This window comes from Oryx dammah, unplaced genomic scaffold (genome assembly GCF_014754425.2).
Source record: "Oryx dammah isolate SB20612 unplaced genomic scaffold, SCBI_Odam_1.1 HiC_scaffold_14, whole genome shotgun sequence".
NCBI lineage: Eukaryota > Metazoa > Chordata > Mammalia > Artiodactyla > Bovidae > Oryx > Oryx dammah.
This window is the reverse complement of record NW_024070198.1, coordinates 10,551,986-10,560,936: the sequence shown is the minus strand read 5'-3', so window position 1 is coordinate 10,560,936 and position 8,951 is coordinate 10,551,986. Positions and strand designations below refer to the sequence as shown.

The window sequence follows — 8,951 nt, the reverse complement described above, 5'->3', positions numbered from 1 at the left end:
AATCATAAAGGAATTACAATGTACATAGACCCAAGAGGGAAAAGGTAACCACACCAACTGTCTTTGAGGTCAGGAAATTACACAGAGAACAGGTGAAACATTCCGAGCAAAACCGAGGTTGTTGACGCAGGTTATTCAGTTTTGGGGAAAGCGTTATTTACGGTGGATTTTTCTGCCTAGGGCAAGGTAAAAGCAGAACCTATGTTTCTTGGAAATTCCCTACCATTTCATTAGGATTACAGCTGAGCTGGTAACCCTTACTTGTAGGTCTCACTCAAGAGTTACAAGTTCTAGTTTTATGCACAAGTTCTATGATGTATTTATAGACATGCAGGTCAGATGTACAAGAAATGCTGAGTAGGGAACTAAAACACTGTGGCTTTTGTTTTGGGTTTTGGAATTTGCATTCAAGAAAACTATAGGATAGAAATGTATAAATCTTGTTAATAAAGGTCCTGGTTGGGGAGAGGCATAGAGAAAGAACATGTTCATTGTGTTTCAAAGTGTGTAGAGGTGCTGGTTTATTCTTTAGAAATCTGTGTGGCCGGTGCCTGTGTATAACGCTTTCACAATAGGAATGAATCAGCTGATATGGCAGCTGGGTTTATTCGAGAATTCACTGAGTGATTGCAAAACAGGAACTGTGAAGAAAATCAGTTCACCTCTAGCAGTGCTTCTGTTTTGAAAAGAGTGAGACAGCGAGAGTTCTGGTTACTCAGCTCATTACCAATATTTATGGTTCACCTAGGGCTGCTCCTGTCTCAGTCTAGACTAAGGGAGAGTCCTGATTTGCTGTTCCCAAGAATGAGGAAAGCCACCTTCAGGGGCTGCAATCAGCTACACAGTGGTGTAATGCCTTAGTCTGAACACTTGTCATCAACCACCAGCCATATCAGCATCGCCCGGGGCCCTGCTAGAAATGCGAATTCTCAGGCTCCAGTCCAGACCAAATGAATCAGAAATTCTCAGGTGGAATTCATGGACCAGCAATTCGGGGACCAATTAGATGTAAGGGAAGGCTGAAAAATGTAGTTTCAGACTGGGGACTGCTTTTACCAATGACAACTTCATACTGTGCAAATGGGAACACTAATTTGGGTGGGCCATAAGTATCTTGCTCTGGTCCTAAATACCCATGATGTATCCTTCTTTCCAAACATACTCAGACCTTTCCAAGGGAGTCAGCCCTTGGGAATCAAGGCAGTCATTGCACCCAGCTCATGATCAGGGATCTGTGGGTGATTCCCTGTCCTCGTCAATGATCTGGGCGTGACTCCTTTCAGTCTGATGATTAAAAAACCTGAAAGACTAGATAAGATTAGATAACTCATGTGTAGCACATGCAACGGTGGGGCATGATAACTGTAATAAATACTCTCAGTTGAAAAAAGGGAACATGGAGAAATCTCAGAAGGCGGAAGTCTGTAGCAATGATGACATTCTCTTGGGTAGGCATTCTGAAGATCCTCTATCCTGGCAATGGTGGAAGTTTCTTAGTTAGATCCTGATTCTGCTCTCTGATGGGAACAATTTTGCCATTGTTCTCCATATCCCTGACTCCAGCCTCTGGGAGTTCATTCATTTTCTCTGTTATTCTCACCTCTGCTACCTGACCTAGGGGTTCTGTTTTTACTTTGTTCGTCCCAGAGACTCCTATACTCACATAAAACTTTTGTTGATAGCATTCTAAGGAGAACACTTATCCCAAATATTAATACTCTCAAAGAATGCCTGAGATATTTGTCAATGTTTGGCTCTGAGCATAAAGAGAGTTTGAAAAATACATAATCTCATCGAAGCATTGGTAGGTAAAAGAGAGATGACAAAGACCACTTAAAGGTACAAGAGACAGTGAGAGCAGTCAGAGGAAATGGGTGCATTGAGTGTTCCCTGTGTGGATATGAGTTCTTGAAGAAAGTTTTTGAAATTAGTGCTAGGAGCAGTTTCACCTCTCTCGTCAGCTGCCTCCCCCAGTCTGGGGAAAGCTTCAAGGGTACTTCACAGATTCCAGCCCATCTGTGCACCTGCTTTTAGACTCCTTTTGTGCTCACTAAAGCGCTATAGGCAGAGACCCCAAGATTCATGTGAGGCCCAAGCAATACCAGCTAAAATTGCCCCTCAAAGTCAGGGAAGGTAAGTATCACTATGAAATAAAAAGCCTGGTTCCTGCCTTTCTAGAGTTTACAATCTGATTGCAAGATTAAACTTTCACACATCTGATGACAGAGAGATGAGCCCTTCAAAAATGAAAAGCATGTGGGATGGACGAAGCTAATATTGGGAAATAACGTTAGCATTCTGTACACACTTTTCTGTACTTTCACTTTCTTATTTTTAAAATATATCTTGGCTATAATGTTCTGTATTATTACATTTGGAACTCTTTTCTTAAAAATATGGACATGCTGTTTCATGTTATGAAATGTTAATGTTGAATAAGTAAGGCCCCTAATGATGGATGTTTGAGTTGTTTTCAGTCCTTTGTTATAAACAAAGCTTCATGAACATCCATGTACACATCTTTGTACACATATGCAAATACAGAGTAAATTAATGAGTGAAATTTCTGGGGAAAGATCCACAAACACGTAATAACCATCAACAAATTCCCTGCAGCTATACAATGTCTGATCTCAATGGCAGTGCTTGATATAGCCTCTATCCAAGTCCTTTTCAGTATGCACTTAGGAAAGACGTTGTCTTTGTTGACCTGAGACAGTCTCCCTTGTAGTGTTGGTGTACTTTGCTCTTAACAAAAGTGATACTGATATCATTTTACATGTTTACAACCTTTCTTCATTTCCTGTCTGTTCCTGACCTTTGTCCATTTTCCGCTGAGTTTCTTTTTCCTTATTGATTAACAGAAACTATTTCAGCATTAAGGAAATTAGTCCTTTACCTAGTAATGTGTTGAGATAGTATTTTTGTTTGTCATTTATCTTTTGATTTTCTGAAGGTATCTCTTCTATGAAATATGTTTTTAATGTATATGTATTAATATTTTATGCCTTTTTGTGTTTTTTCATACTTATACCTTCTAGACCCCATGATTACAAATATCTCAAGCACTTTGATAGTAATGTTATGATTTCTATTTTTTAGACATTTAAAACTTTGATGTACATGGAATTTATTTTGGAGTTTAAAGAGTGAGGAAAGAGGACCAGCCTCGAGTGACATTCTAGTCACTCATTCACTCAGCGAATGTTGAGTGTATGCTGTGTGTCAGGCCATGTGCAAGTCACTGGGTAAGAGAGAGCTGGGAAATTTGGACGGCACAAGCTGAGAATAAGCCGGGATCATATAGTCCCAAAGCAAGTGGGAAAAATGCTTTCCCTCGAAACAACATTTGTTCAAAATATCTGTGAAAGTGTTAGTTGCTCAGTCATGTCTGACTCTTTGTACCCCTATGAACTGTAGCCAGCCAGGCTCCTCTGTTCATGGAATTCTCCAGGGAAAAGTACTGGGATGGGTTGCTATTCCCTTCTCCAGGGGACCTTCCCGACCCAGGGATTGAACCTGGGCCTCTCGCGTTGCAGGCAGATTCTCTATCTTCTGAGCCACCAGAGAAGCCCCCAAAATATCTAGGTAGCAGAGGAAATGTGATTCTGAATTTCCAGATTTGGATGAGAGAATTTTCAGAACCAGGAAAAAGCAACAGCAAAATGAAATGCCCCACCATTCAGCCGCACTCCTATGAGGTTTCAGATTCTCTGTCTCCACCATCAACCTCCCACTTCGTGACCACCTTGCTCTCCCCACTCTCTCTCTGAAGCCCAGAGGCCTGCTTATGGCCTCTCTAGGGCTTCCTGCTTTTCTGAGTCATGGGCCCACCTGCACCCTTTACCATTTCCTTACTGCCCTTCTCAGTCAGAGACGAGGAGGGGACAAATCTGCCAGGGTTGGAGGCTGGATGGTCCAACAGCCATCAGCTCTTGGGTGCCCTTTCCTAGTCACTTCAGGAAGGAATCTGGAGACTCGCCAACCCACAATGTCTGAGACGTTTTCAGAGTCTGGCAATTTTTCTTAGGTCTAGGATCAGTTTTTCCTTCTCAGTTTTAACTTGCTGTGGTGGTACAGCCCTCTGGGTAATGGCAGATGGTGTCGTCTTTGCACATCTGCTGGCCTCTGTGAGTGGTCACAGTGCAGATGAGCACTTGTCTCTCCACTGGAGAGAGATCCTTACTGGATTCTTTCTAGAAGTAATACTCTGCCTCACCATACCAATCTGATGTGTAGAGGCAGGCAAGGTCTGAGCAGGTACAGGGGGATTACTATTCAACAGAACAACTTTCTTAAAATGATTCGCAGTGCTTTTCATAATTTCCTGTGGTTCTCCATCCTTATTTGTTGAACATTTATTTGGTTTCTGTATTCATCTGATTTTTGCTCTGTAGGCAGCATCCAACCTAGGGATGCTAGTCAATGTTGTTTGGCACTGATTCTAAGGCCTTTTTAAGTATCAATGATTCTATAACTGTGTCCAGAGTGCCTTTATTTCAGTAATATTTGGCTGCACTGCAGAGTATGTCTGCTGGACTTGCTGTTTTCATCTACTAGCTTATTTCCTTCTGCTTCTTTCTTGATCGGTTGAAGAGTCAGAGCCAGGAGAATGTTAATGTGCCCATTATCTGGCTCCGACTCGGTGTTCTCTGTTGGTGCTTTGTCATGCAGACAACAGAGTGTGATGGCCAGTCCCAGGGAGAATTCTGGGTTGGTGGGTTTCTTTTCCAGAGCCTCTCAAAACACTGAATAGCCTGTTCATAGTACTCTTCTCCCCATTTTAGAAGTGTCCTTCCCTCTTCACAGTCAATCTCAGGGCATTCAATTCTATAGGCATTTGTACACTTCTTGCAAAGATTTCACACCCTGTGGATGTAAGTGTCTCCAGTATTCTTGCCTGGAGAATCCCTTGGACAGAGGGGCCTGGTGTGCTACAGTCCATAGGGTCACAAAGAGTCAGAGATGACTGAAGTGACTTGCCATGTACGCATGCACAGATGTAAGTGTGTGTTTCTAGAAGCCTGCCCAGGTTGATAGCAGACCCAGGCATAGTTTCCTTAGGTGACCAGATGTCCAATTTTGCCTTGGTGATCCTGTTTGCATGTTCTAAGCTCCTCTGCTTGTTCTAAGTATTCCAGAGCCACCTGGTATTGGCCTCTGCAGTGTTTGATATAGGCAAACAGACTGTACATGATTGCTTTGAATTCTGTGTTTAGAAACTCTACCTGATCATATCCTCTGTCTTCTAAATCATCTAAGGAGCTTTCTTCACCACGTACATTCCAGGTAAAATGGCATTTCAGTTGTAGAAAGATATTTTCTAAGGAATGTGCGGTGATTTCACAGTAGCTAAGGAAAGTGAACATCTAGGAATGTCAGTAAGCAGATGTACAGTAACAGGTTTAAGGCATAGGCATTGGGCCACTTCTGAGAAGAGGTTAAATATACAGAAGATGTACCAATTTATAGTCTTTCAGCTACCTTCACAGAGTAGTAAGATGAACCATGAACCTTGTGGTTTCTTTTGCAGGCTGTTTCAACTTGTCTTGGAGGAGACAGTGTTAAGATATTACCTGACAGACAAGACATGGGAGAAGGATAAATTCTTGTGCTCATTAGGGAGCTGGCATTCATTCCAGACAACAGTGGCTAAAAATTCGCTCAGCAGTCCTTCCCAGATCAATCCATGTGTGAGAGACCATTTTATTCACCAAGATTTGATTCATTTCTAGATTTGATTGAATTCTTTCCATTAGTCTTTCTAAATGCATGCATATCAGTCTGGGGGCAAGAGAGAGAAAGAGAGGGAAAGGAAGACAAACTCATATCTACAGAGTCAGGAAGAGGGGAAGCAAAGGGGGAGAGGAGGAGAGAAAAGAATTTGCTTTGTCAAGTGGCCATCAAAGGGAGACAAGCGTATTTATCAGTGAAGAGGAATAGCTCACAAATGCACTCTGTGCTCAAATAATGATCTTTATTTTTGATGTTACGGTGGTGGCTTAGTTGCTAAGTCATGTCCAACTTTTGCGACCCCATGGACAGAGAAGTCTGACAGGCTAAAGTTCATGGGATTCTCCAGGCAAGAATATTGGACTGGGTTGCTATTTCCTTCTCCAGGATATCTTTTCAACCCAGGAATTGAACCCGGGTATCTTGCATTGTAGGCAGATTCTTTACCAACTCAGCTACAAGGGAAGTTTTGCGCATAATAATAGGCAAATTGGCAGCTATGCTTCAGGGTTTGCAGAGGTGAAAAAAACTCGATACAAGTGTCTCCCAGCAAAGGTCAGGGTCCCTGGTGCTCGCCCACCTCCAGATCCTCACTAGACAAACTCAGCTGTGGGGCAGGTTTCTCCTTTAGCGCCAAGAGGATCTGGCTCGCAGGTGTCACTTTGGAGGAACTCTCTCTAACATTCATGTCAATAGCGTCCCTCTTGTCCCTGAGGTCAGCTCTGGACTCTTGTTGCTTCAACAAGATGCCACCTTCCTTCTCAGGAGCTGCCTGGAATGACAGGCTTCTTTCTGGTCAAGCACCTGCTGGAGCCCCTGGACGGCCACATGACTTTGGCCGAGTTCCTGAGCCAGCTCCTGGAGCTCCTCCTCAGACAGCAGGATGATGCTGGATAGGTCTTCTTCAGCTGCCTGGCCACTTCTTCCACTTCAACCCTGCCCTGCTGCGTGTTTCATCTCTGTTGAAGGACTCTTGGGTAATCCAAGCTGTATCTCCATCTGAATTGTGTGTCCACTTTTCATTCCCAGCCAAGCCGCAAACTTAGTATTGGCAGGAAGACACAGGAAGTAATCATTGTCATCCGCGATGGTGACATCGTCTGCCAGGCAGGGTGACTGGTGCCAGGGACTTATCAATGGCCAGAATGTCACAAGCCTTGTTCCTCAGCTCAAGGCAAGAGGCCGCCACACCGTGCTGTTCCTGGCTATTTTTGCAGCGCAGCAGACACTGCTTTAAAGAGCCTGGATTTTTAATGTTATACTCAAATCTAATTTATTTTATACTGATTTTGAATTCTTTCGCCTCCTAAAGTTTCACAGTGTATCTTCTTCACACCAAGGCAGGTGGTGTTTCAAGAATATTTATTAAACCTGCAGAAGTGTGTTAACTGGTATGAGGAAATGGTCAAAGTCCATGACTAAGACAAATGCAGGATATCATGTGTTCTACTGAATGTAAAATATAATAGAACTTTGAGAAAGAAGATAGATAATGGTAACGAAAATAAGAGTTAACATCTATTGATCACTAATTATATGCCAGGTATTATTCTAGGGACTCCACTTGTATTAATTCATGTAATCCTCACAACTCTGTAGGGAAGGAGCTACTATCTGCAGATGGGGCATTAAATAATTTGTTCAAGGTCATATAGTTTATTAACTGGTAGAGGTAGAATTTAAATCTAGGCAGTCTAGCTTGAAAGCCCACATTTTTTGGGGGTAATTAATATTGTGTTAGTTCCAGGTATACAGCAAAGTGATTCAGTTAGGTATATAATATATGTATGTATATCATATTATTTTTTATTAATAGGTTATTGCAGGATACTGAATATAGTTCCCTATGTTATATGGTAATATCAGATAATCAGGATTGTTTGATCACTCGCCTAGAGCCAGACATGCTGGAATGTGCAGTCAACTGGGCCTTAGGAAGCATCACTATGAACAAAGCTAGTGGAAGTGATGGAATTCCAGTGGAGCTATTTCAAATCCTGAAAGATGATGCTGTGAAAGTGCTGCACTCAATATGCCAGCAAATTTGGAAAACTCAGCAGTGGCCAGAGGACTGGAAAAGGTCCGTTTTCATTCCAGTCCCAAAGAAAGGCAATGCCAAAGAATGTTCAAACTACTGCACAATTACACTCATCTCACATGCTAGTAAAGTAATGCTCAAAATTCTCCAAGCCAGACTTCAACAGTATGTGAACTGTGAATTCCAGATACTCAAGCTGGTTTTAGAAAAGGCAGAGGAACCAGAGATCAAATTGCCAACATCTGCTGGATCATCGAAAAAGCGAGAGAGTTCCAGAAAAACATCTCTTTCTGCTTTATTGACTATGCCAAAGCCTTTGACTGTGTGGATCACAATAAACTGTGGAAAATTCTGAAAGAGATGGGAATACCAGACCACCTGACCTGCCTCTTGAGAAATCTATATGCAGGTCAGGAAGCAGCAGTTAGGACTGGACATGGAAGAACAGACTGGTTCCAAATAGGAAAAGGAGTACGTCAAGGCAGTATATTGTCACCCTGCTTATTTAACTTACATGCAGAGTACATCATGAGAAACGCTGGGCTGGATGAAGCACAAGCTGGGATCAAGATTGCCAGGAGAAATATCAATAACCTCAGATATGTAGATGACATCACCCTTATGGCAGAAAGTGAAAAAGAACTAAAGAGCCTCTTGATGAAAGTGAAAGAGGAGAGTGAAAAAGTTGGCTTAAAGCTCAACATTCAGAAAATGAAGATCATGGTATCTAGTCCCATCACTTCATGGGAAACAGATGGGGAAACAGTGGAAACAGTGGCTGACTTTATTTTTTGGGGCTCCAAAATCACTGCAGATGGTGATTGGAGCCATGAAATTAAAAGACCCTTACTCCTTGGGAGAAAAGTTATGACCAACCTAGACAGTCCGTCTAGTCAAGGCTATGGTTTTTCCAGTGGTCATGTATGGATGTGAGAGTTGGACTATGAAGAAAGTTGAGCACTAAAGAATCGATGCTTTTGCACTGTGGTGTTGGAGGACTCTTGAGAGTCCCTTGGACTGCAAGGAGATCCAACCAGTCCATCCTAGAGGAAATCAGTCCTGAATATTCATTGGAAGGACTGACGTTGAAGCTGAAACTCCAATACTTTGGCCACCTGATGTGAAGAGTTGACTCACTGGAAAAGACCCTGATGCTGGGAAAGATTGAAGGTGGGAGGAG

The 8,951-nt window shown here is 42.5% G+C and overlaps 1 pseudogene; it reads right to left on the bottom strand.

Moving 5' to 3' along the window:
* Nucleotides 1–6,147: 6,147 nt before the first annotated feature.
* Nucleotides 6,148–7,006, bottom strand: LOC120873989 (annotated as a pseudogene).
* Between the last annotated feature and the right edge of the window lie 1,945 nt (nucleotides 7,007–8,951).